Source organism: Myodes glareolus, chromosome 3, assembly GCF_982192425.1.
Source record: "Myodes glareolus chromosome 3, mMyoGla1.1, whole genome shotgun sequence".
Taxonomy (NCBI): Eukaryota; Metazoa; Chordata; class Mammalia; order Rodentia; family Cricetidae; genus Myodes; species Myodes glareolus.
Genome location: NC_142028.1, coordinates 9910478 through 9929673, shown reverse-complemented (window position 1 = coordinate 9929673; position 19196 = coordinate 9910478). Strand labels below are relative to the sequence as shown.

Here is a 19196-nt window from a genome sequence, read left to right as displayed (position 1 = left end):
CAGCTACTTCCGCCAGCCTCCTCTTTCCAACGTAGTCCCTGAGTGAGAAGCAGCCACCTACCTGCCCACCTAGTTGAAAATGTCAGTTGTGACCCATTGGCAGTTCCAGCCAACCTCAGGCTCCTGAATCACCTAAGACAAACATGCACAGGCTGGCTTTCTTCCAAACACATGAAACAATTCACCTGATTACTCAGCACTTAGCATTGCCCTTTGAAGGCGCCTAAGGCGTCCCTGCTACCCGACACTCAGGATACCCATCATTTACAAAGGCAAACGCTGCAATCACTTCGTCGAAGTTTCTCGGTAGAGACCTCACAAAGAGAGTCTAGCTAGCTGTCTGGCTGGTTCTCTACAGATCCAAGTAGGAAATTTCCTAGCAAAAATAACCACTGGCTTGATGGAATTTTTGATCTTAGTCCATCCATTTACCCTTCAGAGACTGTGACGTTCTGTGACACAGGAAAGCCAATGATGGACTCCTTCCACAGATAAGATTTCTTAGTCACTGTAATCAACAAGGAGCAAACAAACAGAAAATAAATAAATAATAAATACCTTGAGTTTGGCTCCTGTACTCAGTCCCCCTACCGGCCAGTCGAGCTACCTTCCAAACGCCTGCCCACAGTCTGAAGAAGTGTATTTCAAACCAGTGCACCGGACTCCTAAAGAGCGAAAAGGAACAAATTCAGAGGATCGAAAGCTGCTTCGAGAATAAAAATAGGAATGGCTAAGAAGTCTATACGTTTATCAGTGACATCTTTCCCTGTTTCCTGTAGGTTTGGGCTCCAGCCGGCAGAGTTGTGTAAATCAGACTGGAAACTTGATCCCCACCTTCTCCTCTCCAGACAGGGCCCTGTCCCCAGAATCCTAGAAATAGCGAACGCCTATACTGAGGAAATACTAGATCAAAATCAACAGCTTACAGCCGGTGACTCTTCAAAGCGGTCGGTGATCGCTCTGTAGCAAGCCGAGGAGCTCGCGCGCTCCATGGGACAGCAAGTTTTCCTCCCCGGTCGGTCCACAGCCGGCTGGTGGATTATTTTTAGGGTGGGTGGGAGGCCAGCTGCTGCCTCCTATCGCGTTTCTCCTCCGCTGCGCTGCTGAGCTGCGCTGCGCTGCGGGCCGGGCGGACTCCGCCGCGCCCAGGCAGGAAACCGCAGAAGCCCGGGGCACATCGCCTGATGCCCGGGACCCTCCCGACCCGGGACCCTCTCCACCCCGACCCTCCCCAGTCGGGGCCACGTCCGCTTGGGATCCTCCACCACTCTTTCCCCGGAGCCACTTTCTGCTGTTCAGCTGCTCCGCTAGGGGCGAGCACAGGGGAGATATGCCAAACCAATGCCATAAGCCGCGGCCCCAAAACTCCACTAGATAGCAGAACTTGCAAAAACCGACGCTTGAACACTAAAAACTAGGGTTGCCAGATGTGAAAACACTCAAGGTACCAGCTTTGCAGTCAGCCTTTGCTTTGATCACCAAGAAACAGATTTGGAGTTGTCATCCTTTCCAGCGGAACTGGGAACTGAAGGGTTCATTCTAAACAGAAGAACCCGCCACCAGGCTAAGTAAGCGCGCATGTCTTATTTGGATGGGCAGGCGCAGGGCAGAAGCTTCCAGTGACCCGAGAACTTGTCTGCTTTCTAGACCTATTAGTGGCCCTTGATGAGTGATTTTGATTCTGAGGTTCGGCATCAACAGTACTTTCTTGTTTCTGTGCTTTCACCAACTACAGATGGAATTAACTCTTGAAACAGCATAACCCACCTAAAACAAGATCAACTGAAGGCAGGCTGTGGCGGCGCTCTTCTGAAATGTCAGCATTTGGGAGAAGATGCAGGGAGTTCAAAGCTCAGAAAACTACGCAGAGGGTTAGAGGCCAGTTACACATACACACACACACGTTTGATATACATATGTACGTGTATTGTTCCATAATTAGCTTTCCCTCTGGAAGTAAGGGATGAATTTTTAACTTTTTGAATTTTACTTTTTTATGGGCTGGGGATGAAAGTTTCAATCCCTGGCTTGGACTCAGACTTGCAGTAATTCTCCTGACTCAGTTTCTGGATTGTTGGGATTGCAGATGTGAGCCACAATCATACTGGATAATTTGGACCCCACTAACTCTTGAATAAAAACCCTCGGGATTCCCAAGGGCGGGTTTTGAGTCCTTTACAGTAATGAGCGTTTTCAGCGACTGTCCTGATCAGATAAAGGCCAGTCAGCCTGGCGGGCTGGTGCCTGTGAGGTTCCTCATACAGTCCCCTAGGGGCCCTAGTCGCTGAGCTGAACTCAGAACCCCACGGCTTCCTGACCTCCAGGAGTTGTTGCAGAAGCTGACCCCAGCACAGTCAGCCCCAGGGGATGTGAGAACTAAGCTGCTTTCTGGGAAGATCCACGCGACCTTGACCAGTGTCCGGGACCAGTGTGTGCCACTGCCAGGGGCCAGCAAGGCCAGAGGGAATGGCACCTGGGAGGGTCCCACTGATCTTCCAGCCTCAGAATGACATTCAATTGTACACTATAGTGAGCCTTTGGGGCCGGAGAAAAAGAGTGTGGGCTGAGACCTGGGAATCTCAGAACTGTGTTCAAAGTGTGGAGACACTAAGTTGGGAGAGAATTGGGCACTGGTAGAGAATGCCAAGTACACAGTTAGAATGGGAATACACAAAAGAAAGTTGAGCTGAGGAGTTTTTTTAAAAATACTACTATTATTGAGACTGGTTTCACATCTCAGTGGTTGAGAGTGCTCCTGTGGTAGGTTCCCAGAACCCATGTAGGGATGCACAGCTCTCTGTAACTCGAGTTCCAGGGGATCTGATGCCTTTTTGGGGGGCCTGTGAAGGTACCAGATACACATGGCACACATACATATGTCCAGTAAACACACATAAAAATAAAATCCTTATAAAGGAATTATCACTATTTTAAGGATATATATATATATATATGACACCAAAAGTACACATGGATGGATGATTGATAGATAGACAGATGAGAGAGAGAGAGAGAGAGAGAGAGAGAGAGAGAGAGAGAATAGACGGATAAAGATAGATTATAGAGAATATAGATAGTTGAAAATGATGGATAGATATAGATATGGCATGATAGATGATAGATGATAGATGGAGGGTAGATGGACAGACAATAGACAGACAGTTGAAGAGAATGAGAGCCAACAAGGTGCAGGGGATTCTAGCTAGGATTCTGGTTGTCATTCCCGCTCCCTATCCCTTGACTGGGCAATTCTATCAGGCCCCCTTTACTTCAGTGGAACAAACCACGGTTCATGAGTCACAGGCTTCAGACAATGTAAACAGCCTTCACATTAATAATTAGACTCCCTCCCCTGCAGAAACATTCATGAGTATGTTGTTCTCATGCTGTTTTATTATGCATGTTTTCATTATTGCAATAACACATAATCTGTCTCTTTTGCAGCCATTATTTTCTTTCCCATGATACTTAAAACAAGTCATAGAAATAATTTAACTCCTTGCATAATATTCCATTCTGTGGCTTAAATACATGTCTTAATATTGAGCTTGAAATTCTGGATTTTCTATACTATCTGTTTCTAATTATAATTTTAATTTATTCTAGTAGGCAATTTATTTAAGATACACCCTCTGGGGCCAGGTATGGTGACACACACCTTCATTCCCAGCATTGAGGAGGCAGAGACAGGAAAATCATTAACTTAAAGGCTAGCCTGATAGTTAAGTTCCAGACTAGCCAGAGCTATATAGTGAAATCCTGTTTAGAAAAAAAAAATGCATTCTCTGAATAGTAATTACAGGATCAAAAGTCTGAGCCTCTGGGAACCATTGCCAAACTGGCAAGTGTGTTCTACAACAAAACAAGCACCGAATACTTTCATTTAAAAAAAAAAACTTACATTTTTTCTACATTCTAGTATATTTAGAAATATACTATCTTTCTCTGGTATAGGCTGACTTGGAACTCCCTATGTACCCAAGGATGACATTTGAAGTCCTGATCTTTGACCTCTCTCTCCTGCGCATAGGAGCTGTGTCATCACACTTCACCAAGCAGTACTGGGGTTTGCACCCAGGGTCTTGCGCATGCCAGGCAAGCACTGTACTTCCTGAGCCAAGGCCCTTGGCCAGTCCCCTGCACACTTCTGGTAAGGAATGCTGACTTAGATATATTGTCCCTTTCCCCATAGCAATGCGGTCCAAGGCTTTACACAATAAACACTGGCCGCCTTTGATAGTTATTACAAATACTTTGCTTTTTATTCTGGGATTCACTTTGTCTTATGCTGTGGGATGAGAGTTGATGTAGTTTATACATTGTACCACTTCTGTTCTTCTGTCCCTATCTATAAAGCTGGCCTTGCCACGTGCATGTGACAGCTCCATAGTTAAGTGTGTTTCTATGCTACTTACGCTGTTCAATTGATCCACTCTCTGTTTCTTAGTCTGTAACTATAACCAGACCAATTTTGCTATCATGGCCATATATGTGTATGAATTTTAAACCTGTTCATGCCTGTTTCCATTTTATTATTTGTTCTGCTCTCCTTTTGTTGCCTTCTTGGTGTCCATCAAAGCTAAGAAGTACGTTACTGAGGCCTGAAGTCTTCCACGTCCTGCTTCCCATCCATCCACGTTACTCCCTTTTCACTCTTCCCCTTGCTAAGATTGCACATTTCTTGGGCAGGCCTACACTACGAAGATCACTCTTTTATTTTTATGCTTTGCCTCATTAGGATTTTCTGACATCTGTATTAATCTTAGGTTCCAGCAAGGTTTCTTAACAACCTGTGTCTGGCACTCTCTCAGGTACATGGGACTCCCTGGCATTTTGTCTCTAACGTTAATATATTCTAAAGCACCAAAAGATAGGACATTCTTATCTCCAAGATGTAGTTTAGTGTGTGTGTGTGTGTGTGTGTGTGTGTGTGTGTGTGTGTATGAATGTGTGTTTGTATGTTATAGTGAAACAGGGTCATGCTATATAACCCATGGTGGCCTTAAACTCAGTAATCCACCTGTCTCAGTCTTCCAGACTGTAATTATAGGAATGAGCCCCCACACTGGGTTATAAAATAAATTTAGTTTACTTTGTTCAAGATATTTTTTCTACATTTTTAATTATGTGAATATGTGTTTGTCTGTGTGTGGGTTTGTGAGAGTGAATACAGTACTCTGACATACCAGAAGAGGGCATCAGATGCCCTGGAGCTGGAGCTACCAACAGTTAAGAGCCACCTGATTGTGGGTGCTCGGAAACTAACTCAAGTCTTTGGGGGGACCAGTATGTGATTTTACCCCCACTCAGCCGGTTCTCCTACAAAATATATTTTATAGGACCTATAAAATATATTTTAAACAAACTTTGTGGAGTGCAATACTATAAAATAAAGATGATAATACAGGTATAATTCAAGTATTTGACATAACCCTGAGACCGCAGATAATGGAGCATTCCTATCTCTCTCCTTGTTGTCTCACCCATCAGTCTGACTGTCATCTATTTAGGCTTCTTAGGGCTTCTATTGTTACTATGAAACACCATGACCAAAGAGTGCTGGGGAGGAAAGGTTTTAATCGACTTATGTTTCCACATTCTGTCCAACACTGAAGGAAGCCAAGGCAAGAACTCAAGCAGGGCCAGATCCTGGAGGCAGGAGCTGATGCAGAAGCCATGGGGGGGGAGTGGCTTACTGGCTTTGCTTCACGTGATTCGCTCAGCAAGCCTTCTTATAGAACCCAGGACCACCAGCCCAGTCATGGCACCACCCACCATGGGCTGAGTCCTCCTCCATGGATTACTAATTGAGAAAATGCCTGCAGCTGGATCTCATATAGGTATTTCCTCAATGGAGGCTCCTTCCTCTCTGACGACTCTAGCTTGTGTCAAGTTGACTCACAAACCCAGCTAGTACACTAGAGTAGACACTTGCCAGTGTTTGTCTCTTTTTCCTATGGCCTGTGTCTTCTGGGTTGACTGCAGACCTCGCATTATTTCCTGATAAATACACAGCAGCAAGAAGGGTGCTCAACACACAGCACTAAAATACGTCTTTGCTGGTCGACTTCTTGCACTATGACGAGTGTCTGAGATAAACCATTTTAAAAGGAAGAAAGGTTGGCATTTGGCCCATGGTTTCAGAATTCTCCCTTTGTCTGGGCCTGTGTCAACCCAGTGCCTCATTAGGGGACTGTGCTGGGGGAGATCTACTGCCCTCATGACATTTGGAAAACAATGAGAAAGAGAAGAAGGGGCCCAAGGTCCTGATGACAGCTCTACCGCATTCCAGGTTCCCATGTCTCATTCTTGCTTAACATTGTCTCAAAGCTGGTTTCATCTCAATAGTCCAACCGAGCTCTACTTCCTGTCCCGCAGAACCCCTCACAATCAACTCATTATCCTTAGTTTTGTTCATCCAAATGCCTGGGCCATTGTGTCCTGCTTTGCCCTCTCTGAAGTATGTCCTATCTCATTTTGCCACACAGACAGCCGTGCTCCAAACACTCTGCCACACATACTGAGAAACTGAATGTGGGTTCCAATTCTGTTCAAGTAATCACAGTCCGTGCCTCCTTCTCTGCGGCTGTTGCTGTGTTTCCCCAACATGGTACGGGCTCTAGTTAAAGCTACCTGCTGCTCCCTAAATCCATCCCAGTGATCTCTACTCCTCCTCATCTCCTTGCTAGTGTTCAGGTCACCACAATGGGGAGCACAGTCGAAGCTGAGAAACCTAATCAGACAAGCAACCCTCTGCCACCGCAGTCTGCTGGCTCCCACTGACAGGAGCATTGTCATGGACTCCCCATGTCCTCCTTCCCAGAGAGCAGACATGCAAGTGGCGAGAAGCATAGAGTGGAAGATGCTGTTGAAAGCTTAGTGGGAACAACACCATCTGTAGACTTGATCCCCCGAAGAATTCTGAGCCAGGTAAATTGCTTTGAAAGCAAAGAACTTTGTTCTGAGCCAGTGCTACAGAGAGTCGAAGGAATCGAGGCATCGACACTTCCTCCCAAGAAGAAGAAGACAGATAGAGGAAGGAAAGATGCTCAGAGCCCTGAAGACCCATATCTGCATCACGATGCAACCCAGAAACTGCGAATGTGGCCTCGCGTCCTCCGAGCACAGAAAACGGAATACCGGAAAGATCTTGTTGAGGATGTGAATCAGATAAACTTCTTAGGAAATGACCAAAGAGGACCTAAGGCCAAAGTCAAAGCATGGCTGTTCCTGGAACAGCAGGTCACAGCGGCCGATTTGGAACTAGGCTGATCCTAGTGCCTTCAGCAAGCTAGATAAGCACTGGAGATTATGTTGGCTTAGTCACGAACAGGGCTTTCATTCACTGCAAATGTGAACCACTTAAAAAGGAGCTCATTTCCTTCTTTAATGACTCATGTGGGAAAGAGCAGTCAGAGCCAGAAAGGGTCTGGCTCATCAGTGTTTGATGAAAATTCAGTGGGAATTCACAGGCCGCAGAGGCACCCTGTTTAAGCTGCATCAGCTAAGAACCAAAGTGCCCCTTATTTTATTATTGTTTTAATTTCCTCCTTGTTGTACCAGGGAGTGAACCCAGGGTCTTCGTGCTAACGTTTTACCACTGAGCCACATCCTTAGTCCTTCGGCTTTTTTTCTTCTATTTGTTGTTGTTGTTTGTTTGTTTGTTTGTTTGAGACAGAATCTTACTAGCTTGTCCAGTCTGACTTTGGACTCATTGCATGGTCCAGGTAGGTATTGATCTTGCAGCCGTCTTGCCTTGACCTCTCATGTGGTTAAGGGCATGCGCCATCACACCTGGCAAACATTTGTCTTTTAGAACAAAATACTCAGACTGTGGTCAGTTTGTTCAGACTATCAGTCAATTTGTGCTTTCCTCGGATATTTATTGGGTGCTAAGTACATCCCTTAGCTCTGGTCGGAGAAATGAGCACTGAGTGAGGCAGGCATGCTGGATTTTCTCTCTGTAGCCTCCAGTCTAAGAAAGAAGGAAACTTGACCACTTCTGGAGTTGAAGTGTAGCAAGGAGGAGCTGCTTGTTCGTTCTGGCCGCCCCAAAACGAAACAACCACGCAGACACTGAATTAATAAAACACTACTTGGTCTATTAGCTCAAACATCTTATTGGCTAACTCTTATACCTTGATTTAGCCCATTTCTATTAATCTATGTATCTCCACATGGCAGTGGCTTACCAGGAAAGATTCGGCATGTCTGATTCTGGCAGCTCCATGGTGTCTCTCTCTGACTCTGCCTCCTTTCTCCCACCATGCCATTTAGTTTCCCCCGCCTAGCTCTGTTCCCCTATAGCTCTGCTATAGGCTCAAAGCAGTTCCTTTATTAACCAGTGAAAGCAACACATAGACAGAAGGACCTCCTACATCATTGAAGTTGTAATGGAATTTAAAGATGGAAACCAGAGGACATGGTTCTGGAGAGGCAACACAAAGATTAAGTGTGCCCGCTGCCCTTTCAGAGGACTGGAGTTCAGTTCCCAGCACCCATGCTAGGCGGCTCATAACCACCTGTAACTCCAGTTCCAGGAGATCTGATGCCCTCCTCTAGCCTTCTCAGCATGTGTATAGAAATGACAAACCTTCACACATGCATACACATACACACATGCATACACATACACACATGCATACACATACACACACAGACACACAGGCCCTCTCACATCCATACACACATATACACACACTCATACATATACATACACATATTCACATATATACACACAACTCAACATACATACACTCACACACAGAGAGAAAAAAATAAATATTTCAAAAATGTCACAGGATGGATTCATGAGATGTGCAACTGTCTATTTAACACTAGGGTTAACTTTTGACGTAGGATCCATTCATCCATTTTGATGGAGGACCAACTCTCTTGCATACACTTACCTGTGCAAGCAATGTGTGTGTGTGTGTGTGTGTGTGTGTGTGTGTGTGTGTGTGATGTCATGGTTCCCTGAAGACATTGTAAACAGACCGTCGCATCAGACTCAGGTCCACAAATATCAGATATCAGACTAAGGTAGAATACCCTTTCAGCTTTATAAAAACAAGGTGCACAAAACCACTTGGATAGCTCTTTAAGTTCCGTGACCTCTGGAGCAAAAGATAGTCAGAAATAATTTTTGAATGACACTTGGGAAGTAGGATTTGGAAAACTTAGGAAGAACTTTGAATAGAGCTGTCCCCAAGGAAAATGACAGGGGAAACTTCTTTTGACTGTGTGCCTTGAGAAGGGGATATAGAAGATGATCTCATGAGGTCAGGACATGTCAGCCGCAGCTTGGGGGACAAAGGACGCAAATACCGAGCCGTCCTTGGCGAATCTGAAGGATGAGAGGCTAGGTTAAGAGGTAAAGTTGGGGACATTCCATAAATTCACCCCCACCTACGGAAGCTATGTTGTAGCTCTTGGGTCTCCCAGACACCCAGATAGCAATGACGAAGTTCAAGGCTGTTGGTCTCTGCTTGTCTCAGCCTTCTACAGCACGCTCCCAGTCTTCTTCATCGATGATGCAGATTTTGAAATGCTAAACATCATACTTCAGCCTTGGGAGCAATTTCCCTCAAGATCAGCAGATAATACAGTGAAAGCTCTTGGCAGATGGCAATTTGCCACAGAATTACAAGGCATAGCTTCATCTAGTGCTGCGTGTGACACGTGTTTACTACATGAGACCAACCCCTTTTGTAAATACAACACAGGAACACGTGACGTTGTTTCACCCAGGTCCTGCTTGCCTGGCGCTGGCTTCTGTTTACTATCCACTCAAGACTTCATGATTTTAAACTTGGCCAGGGAAATTTTAAAAAGTATAAAACAGTTAAGTTCTCATCAAACATTTTCTGTAATGCTCCCTTTTGCTCCCCGCCCCACCCCAAAGTTTTGTTTCTTTGGGAAAATGCCAAGGAAAATATTTCAAGTGATTCTTTTAAAGGACAAAGAGAAAGTTAAATGAAGTTAAATAAAGCTGAGGGGGGGTTTTGGTTTTTTGTTTTGTTTGTTTGTTTTTTGAGAGACAGCTAATAGCACAGTGGACAGACTCCATATCTCAAATTAATCTGTTTGAAGATCTGGTGTGCCTCCTCATTCAGAAATAAAAGCAACAGCAACAATAAAACTTTGTCAAAAGAACATGAAAATACACAACACTTTATTTTTGATTTATTAGCTGTTTACTCTCTTGGCTTCCTTTAGAGTCAACGATGCCCGCTTTTAGGTGATGAAAAACAAAAGGAGCCTTAAATGTTGGCTCTGCTCTGCCCGTGTTTTGCCCTTTAATTCAAGAGTCTCACTGGAACTGTCCAGGAATATATTTGCATGTGGCAGTGGGGGGAACTGAACTGTCTGTGGACAGAGCATGTTCCTTCCTGAGGGAAACACGTACTGAGACACATGCTGAGCACTGTACAGTAGCGTACTGAGCGGAAGTAGGAGCTACAGTATCAGACAGCGCCAGCGCAGCAGGGAGCTGCATGTAAAGCTAAACTGTGGAAGGCTAACTCCTCAGTCATTCACCCTGCTCTGCTTAGCCTCAGGCGAAGACAGTGGTGCTGCTCGCACTTTTCTGTGAAACCTCACTCTCCAGGTACAGGGCGCGCCTCCTGTACCGGCCACGAGTCTGGATCAATATCCCAGGAGTTGAACAGACACACACAGAGATCGGATCATTCACCCAAAGGGTAAATGTCAATCTTTATTCAGCACATGTAGGCTTATATACTTGGAGGCAAGAGGACGAGAGCCCCCCTCCCACCTGGGAGTGAGATCATAGTGTTGACCGCTTGGCACCAGCGGACTGAGCCTCCATGCAGGGGGTATCGAGCTGGGAACCCTGACAGACAGATGGGAGGAGATTTAGGGCGCCTGTGAGGACCTTCTTAGCAGGTGAAATTATCATAGCAATGACAGAAACAAGGCTTTTAACTAATTCCCTCTGGCTGCCAGAATGAGCAGGGGAAGCTAAGCTGGTTGGCAGAAACAATTCTTGCATCCTGTGTTTTGGCCTCAAGGAACAGGGAAGACAGAGCCCTACACAGTGGGCTTGCTAACGCTGCGACCCTTTAATACAATTCATGCCATGGTGACCCCCCCTTTAATACAATTCATGCCATGGTGACCCCAACTACAAAATTATTTCATTGCTACTTCATAGCTGTAATTTTGCTGCTGTTTGAATCATGATGTAAATATCTGGTATGCAAGAGAGTCTTTGGAGATCCTTGTGAAAGGGTCATTCGACCCCCTCCTAGGGGTGGCGACCCAGGGATGAGAACTGATGTCTTAAGGGCTCCAACAGGACACTCTGATACTTCGCTCTCCTCACCTGCCTGAAGATCTGTTCGAAAGAGAGATCCTATCAGCACACCTCAGCGTCTGTGGGGCCTACGGGGTGGGGCTTGGGTGGTTCATGAAGAGGAAGCAGAACATTGGTCCTCTTCTGACCTCCCAAAGGCCCCCCCCCCCCCGCACATTCAGAGCCCAGTAAACTGGTTAAAAGCAAAACAAATCGCTGTTACAAAACAGCAATTCTCAAGGAAGGAGAATATGTGTGCATTTTAGCCCATTCTTAAGTTCATAACAGATTACCACTGGAAAGGCAATTAACACAGGAAAGAAACTGATTTCTCACCATCCTGGAGGTTAGACAGTTCAAGGTAGAAGCTGTGCATCTTGCATCCTTTGGTGAAGGCCTTCGTGGGCTCCTCCCTGTGGCAGAGAGACACAAGGCATCCCAGTGTAGTCTTTCTTTCCTTTGCTTATAAAGCCGCAATCACATTGGATTAGGGCCCCACCATCAAGGACTCATCTAGTCTTAATTGCCTCCCCAGAGTCTTTCCTTGGCTTCAACTACCCTCTTAACACCTCACACTGAGAAGTGTGTTTCAGTATGAATGGTGGGAACATATTTATTACTCAAGAAAATATGACTCACAGAAGTTCTTTTCAAATAGATTTAATATCCAGTGGGTGGCTCACGTGAGTCTTGATAACATTCTGTGGTGGTTGGAATGAGAAGGGTCTCCCATGGGCTTATGTATTTGCACACTTTGTTTCTAGTTAATAGAATTATTTGGAGAGGTTATGAGGCTTGTACGTCATGAGTCTTGTTGAAGAAGTACAACTCTTGGGCTGGCTTTAAGAGTCTGTAGCCTTGTCTTACTTACAGCTTGTTTTCTGCTTTCTCTGTGTGGATAAATATGTGTTCTCTCAGCTTTCCACTCCTGTCTCTAAAGCCTTCTCCACCGATAACAACATAAAACCATCTAGAATGTAAGCCACAATGGCTTTAATGGCTTTTGGTCATGGCATTTATTCATAGCAACAGAAAAGTAACTAAGACATGTTCTGGTGACAACCACAGAATAACCTTCCGGTGTCCATATTACATATCCATATCTTGATCCAAGTGTCGCAAGGTTTAAATGGCAGCTATGATCCATTGCCAAGACTAAATGCTCTGATTTATAGGCAGGAGTTATGATATATGTTATGAAATACTGGGATTTGAACCTAAGGTCATGCCAGGGTAGGGAAGTGCTATACCCCTGAGTTATATCCCTAGCCTTTTTTTCCTTCCCTCTTTCCTTCCTTCCTTCCTCCCTTCCTTCCTTCCTTTCTTTCTTTCCTTCTTTCTCTCTCTCTCTTTCTTCTTCCTTTTTTCCTTCCTTCTCTTCCTCCCTCCTTGTCTCCCTCCTCTCTCTCTCTCTCTCTCTCTCTCTCTCTCTCTCTCTCTCTCTCTCCTTCTTTCTTTTGTCACTAAAGTGCTCAAGTTGTCCTTGAACTTTTTCTGATGCCCAGACAGACCTTGAATTTTCAATCCTCCTGCCTCAGCATTCCAAGTTATCTGGGATTACATCCAGATAGCAAAGGGCACTGAACATAGCATTTCATTATTTATGTCACCAATGCGGATGTTCTCTATATTAGTATAGAGTTCCTGTCCCTGTGTCAACAATAATGTCACTTCCCAGAGGACCTGGGGACTCAGGGAGGTTACACAATAGCAGTCTTTTAAAATATTGCTTACTATGTATGTTTGCATGTTTGCATGCAAGCACATATGTGTACAAATGTACATTCGTGTATATGTGAAGGTCAGAGCAGAGATCCTCAGGATGCCTTCTCTCATTTTTGTTTGTTTGGGGTTGTATTTTGCTTTTGCTTTTGTCTCTTGAGACAGGTTTTCTCTGAACCTGAAGCTTACCAGTTCGGCTAGGCCTGCTGGCCAGTGTACCCTCCTGTCTCTACTGCCCGGTCCAAAGATTGCAGGCACATGCCTCACAGCCAGCTTCTTCATGTGGGTTCTGGAGATTAAACTCTGACTCCGTGCTTATGCAGTAAGGTGCAATACTGACGAAGCCATCTCTCCAGCCTCCTGCTTGCTTCTGCATCGTGTTCAGATCGAGGGTGATTGTGCTGAGTGATAGTCTAAGTGCAGCTGCAAATACGCCCCTCCTTACGATGGCAAGACCAGACATCTGCACCTCCATTTTCTCTTTCCTTCCTGTGAGTGCTTCTTGGTAAGACAGATTATAGATGTACTAACTCTTATGCACTATGTCAGTCTTCCAGATTTGTGGATTTATGTAGGTATGTTCACTTCCCAGAATGCAAGCTGGAATATCTATCTGGCATATTTATGTAAAAATTTGTTTTCATTCCTATGCATCAGAAATTAACATCAGAAAAAATGGGTAGCTTATAATTTTATAGCATAGCCATGTGTATCTGTATATAAAATTGAATATAGCTATTATCTACAGCAAAGATAGAGTTGTTTTCAACAATTCTTCTCTCACCTTTATAAAGAGTTAAAAGACCCTTCCTGAAGAACAGTGAGCCTCCCCTGAGAATTAGTGTGAGTCTCTTGCCCAGGGCAGGCAGAGCCGGCATCCAATAGTCACATCAATGGTCTTGAAGCAGTCTATTTGATGTTGTTGTGTGAGACACTAAGAATAACATAGAGTGTCTGTAGTCCAGCCACCTGCATTTGAGAAAGTCAGTGCTGGAGTTCCGCAGTTAAGAGCACTTGCTGCTCTTCCAGAGGACCTGGCTTCTGTGCCCAGAACCCACATTGGGTGACTCACAACCACCTGTTACTAGCTGGCCTCCATGCACCCTGCCAGGTAAACAAGACACTTTTCCGACTGATTCCTCTTCATCCTACTGAAATAGAGCATATCTGGAGGCCCGGAGCATGCAAGCCGGGTCACGTCATCTTCCGCTGAGAGCCGTGAGGAGCCCTTCCTGTTTATCCTTCTTGAGGATGTCAACTTTTCCCCAGTTTATTTCCTGGAACTCTTTCATCCCTCCGTGTTCTCCACACCCTCCCTCCAGCTTCTCTTCATCACTTAGTTGGACACCCTTAAAGTTCACTCCAGACTGCCAGGATCCAAAGCAAGACAAAGAGGACAGACATCTTCCAACTTGGACTTGAAATCCTCATCTGTGCGAGAGAAGTGACAGAAGATGCCAAATGGAAGAGTTATCTAAGCAGAAAAGCAAATTGCTAAGAGGGGCCCCATGGTCCCCCCTCATCCAGCACCAACATGGGCTCAATTCTCTGAGCTTGCCTAAGAACTTTTTATTTTTATGTTAATGACATTTAACAGTCTTTATGACAGCAAGTGACCAATTATTGATAGCAAAAACCATAGGAGTTGTAAGGACATCAACAATCATTTAAATGCCAGGCCAAGTTTAGGAGGAAGACCTCATGAAATCAGGATTTTTCTCTTAGAGCAATATCACAAATACTTTCTCACTTCCCATTATAACAGAGCTAAGTATCGCCAAAATACCTGATTTACCAAACAGCACTCAAAGCAAACAGACTACAGTGAGCAGAAGTTTTTGTTTTTAAGCCATGATAGAATTAGAACAGTAGCAGATTGAGTTTGACAGGAGTTCAGGGAAGACTTGCAGAGGAGTAGATAAGACATCAGAGAACAGGTGAAGGCCAAATCTCAAACTTCAAGTGTAGACTGAGGTGTAGACTAAGGAAATTACTAATCCATTGAAAATCAGATCAGAAATAATGAAAGACATAAGACTCAAAACGCTGGGGTGTGGGAAGTCCCCTAAGCTGTTTGGGGGAGAGGTTGCTGATGGCAAACTGCAGGGCCGGTGGTAGGTGGAGAAGACAGAGGCTTCTACGACCATGGAGTCCTATCAACCAGGAGACCTGTGCTTGGTTTGCAGGGAGCAGAAGGGCAAGGGAAAGAGGAGAGTCCTGACTGTGAACCCAATATCACTAAGTGATAGAAAATACCCTGGAAAAGGGGGAGAAAGTGTCTTGGTAGGCTATCATCTCGCCAGCTGTAACTTCAGAGAGCTTCTGAAGCCTTTGGGAAGGTTTAAAAACGACATCCTGATGACTGAGGAGTGCACGAGAAAGTGAAAACATTTAGTAATTAATACACATAGCAAAGTATCAAAACACACATATTCCTGTGTGAGGATGGGTTCCTTCGGCCTGTACTTCCTATAGGTTAAGATTAAAACAGAAACAAGAGAAAGGAATCATATAATGTGAAATAAACCCCGAGCTGAAACACAAACATAAACACTGGCCCTCATCTGTCACACGCTGAAGTGCTGAGTAGAATTAAATTTGCAGTCACCCTGAGGACATGCTGTAGCTGAGAATGTCCTGTCCAGTCCCAACTCCCATGAGCTCATTTTTTTATACTATTTTTTGAAGTAAATTTGAGACTCTTTCTTGCCATTTCCTGTCCATCCAATAGACAGCACCCTGTTTAGGAAGAGTCTCCCAGACATATCCCCTCCCCCACACTCATTTTGTATAAGTGCTTGGCCCCAGTTTTAACATAGCCTAAATTCAAGGGACCCCTGCAGGTGCAGCCTGAGATTACTGTCTATGGGTCTTTGCCTTGTCTGGCTCTCTCCCCTCCTCTGTCTCGTCCAGCATATTCACTTCCTGGTCACTTCCCTTAGTTTGCACTAACTCTGAGTCCTGGATGTCTGCTTTTAAGGCCAAGGATCCAGCGTAGTCCCATTGAAAAATTATAAGCACCTCTAAAGACAAATACTCCACAAAAGAAACAACGGGGGAAAAATCCACCTGAGACACTACAGAAACAAAGAAGTATTATTGAAGCAAGGGACTTCACATGGCAGAAAACCAACCTGAGCAAATACACCAGTTATCCCGGAAATGGTCCAGGATGCAGAGGGAGAGGACCCGAATGGGGAATGTGACAGGGTTTGAGATGCAAGACTGAGATGCTGAGGGAAAAGAAAAGAAGTGGCCAGAGAAATAAAGCTAAATGTTCCTGAAAGAGACGCCGCACACCACAAAAGGACACAGAATATGAACCCCGACGGGGAGGCGGCTTCGTCCATTAGTGCTTCCTGTGTAAAGACAAGGACCTGAGTTTGATTGCCAACATCCGTGTAAAAAGCCGGGCATGGTGGCATGCACAAATCACCAGAGGTCCCCATGGGGGAATCACTGAGTTTACTAGTCTTACTTACAGAGCAATGAGAAGGGTTTTAGGCAGGGGCAGCTCTCTTCTCGAAGGTCTGCATCAAGCATGAATAATAATTACTCATCCTGGGCTGGAGAGATAGCTCAGTGGTTAAGAGCATTGCCTGCTCTTCCAAAGGTCCTGAGTTCAATTCCCGGCAACCACATGGTGGCTCCCAACCATCTGTAATGAGGTCTGGTGCCCTCTTATGGTCCGCAGACATACACACAGAATATTGTATACATAATAAATAAATAAATATTTTTACAAAAAAAAAATAATTACTCATCCTCCCCTAGTCCTTCCAAGTCTGTACATTAAAGTCCTTAGATCCAAAGACCACAGGCAGGATTAAGGCAGAACTCCATACAACAGGTTTGGAATAGTGACTTGATGCCCAGGTGAGTATCCCGTGACTATACCCACCCCTCCTAGGAGAAAACACTCACAGCAAAAGTCGGGCCCTGACGATCCACCATTGACATCCTGTAGGTGGCGGTGTTTGGATCAGAGGATAGTACTGTACTCAGAGGCTCAGAGGCTAGACAGCCTCATCAAATCAGGAAGGCCTGGGCTCCATCAAGAATCTGTCTCAACACCCAAGGCAAACAGATCTTGAAAAATAACACTCAACAGATACAGGGGAGCAACTAATGAGCGAGTGGGCCAGAACCAGAGACCAACGTGGGTCAGGGCATGAATCTGGGACCTTTGAGAGAGTAGACCTGAGCCAGGACCCCTGCGGGTCTGGGCATGAGTCTGGAACTTCCAAAGAGAGTAGGCCTGAGCCAGGTCCTCTGAGGGTCCAGATGCACCCAAGTCTGGGACCTCCGAAGATAAGATCAGAGCCAGAGACCTTTGCATGACCAATCCTAAGCCAGGGACCTCCGCAGGAGCAGATTCAGACCAGGAACATTTACAGAAACAGGTCTGAGCTGGCAACCAGAGTAGGTCTGAGACAGCAAACTCCACTGGAGTGGAGCAAACCCTGGGAGCCCTGAGCGACCTCCAGAAACATGGAGTGACCAACAGGGTAACTAGAACCGTGGCACTGACTGTACCTTGGATCCGCTGGCAACTAGACTATTAATCAGAGTCACAGACAGACCCAACCACACCAGTTAGAGCAAAAGATGAGTAGACAAGGGAAGAACACACGCAACGCCACAAAGAGAAACATGACACCAGTAAAATCTAGAGAGCCTACAACAGCAAAACTTAAACAACCAAATATAGATGAAGCAGAAGAAAATGACCTAAAAAGTAACTTCAGGCGAATGTTTGAGAGTCTTAAAGAGGTAATGAGAAATTTCCTTAAAGAAATGGAGGAAAAGACAAACAAAAAATTGGAAGACATCACCAAATCCCTTAAAGAAAACGAAGAAAAAGCAGTCAAACATATGAAAGAAACTATTCAAGACTTGAAAACTGAAATAGAAACAATAAAGAAAACACAAGCTGAGGGAATTATAGAAACAGAAATCATGAGAAAACGATCAGAAACTGTTGGGGCTAATTGAGTCCTGGTCTTCAGCTGCTCTTCCCTGCTAGAGCCTTCTAATTGAAGTTACCAGAAGTTGTGCCTAGCCTAGAGGATCAGAGGATGGGGTTTTCACCTGTTGGCCATTGACTGCAGGGTATTTAAGCCTCCATGGTGCTATTAAAGAGGGGCCTTTGTACCAGGGATTGGAGGTCCATGTGTTGGTATGTCTCTGCGTGTTTTTCCTCAACCTCCAGCCCCTTGCCTGAAGCTCACGAACTGGATTCTAGTGCATAGAGCGCAGACTGGAGCATGGTGTGTGGCAAGGAACCACAAAAGCAAACATAAACAGCAGAATACAAGAGATGAAAGAGAGAATCTCAAGCACTGAAGATACAATAGAGGAAATACTCATCAGTCAAAGAAAAGGTTAAATCTAACAAAAACTTAGCACAAAATATCCAGAAAATATGGGACACCATGAAAAGACCAAACCTAAGAAGAATAGGTATAGAAGGAGAAGAAATTCAACTCAAAAGCACAGGAAATATATTTAACAAAATCTAGAAGAAAACTTTTTCAACCTTAAGAAAGATATGCCTATGAAGATACAAGAAGCATATAGAACACCAAATAGACTGGATAGAAAAAAAGCCCCATTGCCACATAATAATCAAAACACTAAATATACAGAATAAAGCAAGAATATTAAGAGCTGCAAAGGAAAAAGACCAAGTAACATGTAAAGGCAAACCTATCAGAATTACACCTGACTTCTCATTGGAGATAATGAAAGCCAGAAGGTCATGGTCAAGTGCTATGCAGACATTAAGAGACCACGGATGCCAGCCCAAACTACAACACTTAGCAAGACTTTCAATCACCATAGAAGGACAAAACAAGATATTCCATGACAAAACCAGATTTAACCAATACCTAGCCACAAACCAGCCTTACACAAAGTACTAGAAGAAAAACTCCAAACCACAGAAGCAAATCCCAATGAAGGAAAAAACACACAAATTAATATCACCAACAATGAAAACTAAATTAACAGAATATAGAAATCTCTGCTCATTAATATCCCTTAACATAAATGAACTCAATTCACCTTTAAAAAGACACAGACTAACAGGTTGGGCACAAAAATAGAATCTATCCTTCTGCTGCATACACCTCAACCTCAAAGACAGGTATCACCT

The 19196-nt window shown here is 44.6% G+C and overlaps 1 protein-coding gene across 7 annotated transcripts in view; it reads right to left on the bottom strand.

Moving 5' to 3' along the window:
* Abcc9 (ATP binding cassette subfamily C member 9) overlaps positions 1 to 1592 on the bottom strand; it is a 132686-nt gene extending 131094 nt beyond the window's left edge. For 2 of the 7 annotated variants that reach the window (XM_087903975.1, XM_087903976.1), the window contains exons 1-2: positions 927 to 1165; positions 559 to 665 (exon numbers count right to left, since the gene is read on the bottom strand). The gene's annotated coding sequence lies outside the window, so the exon portion shown is untranslated. Of the gene's footprint in view, positions 1 to 61; positions 298 to 558; positions 666 to 926; positions 1169 to 1448 lie in introns of those variants that run through there. The other 5 variants (XM_087903972.1, XM_087903977.1, XM_087903974.1 and 2 more) reach the window with 5 other exon arrangements.
* Between the last annotated feature and the right edge of the window lie 17604 nt (positions 1593 to 19196).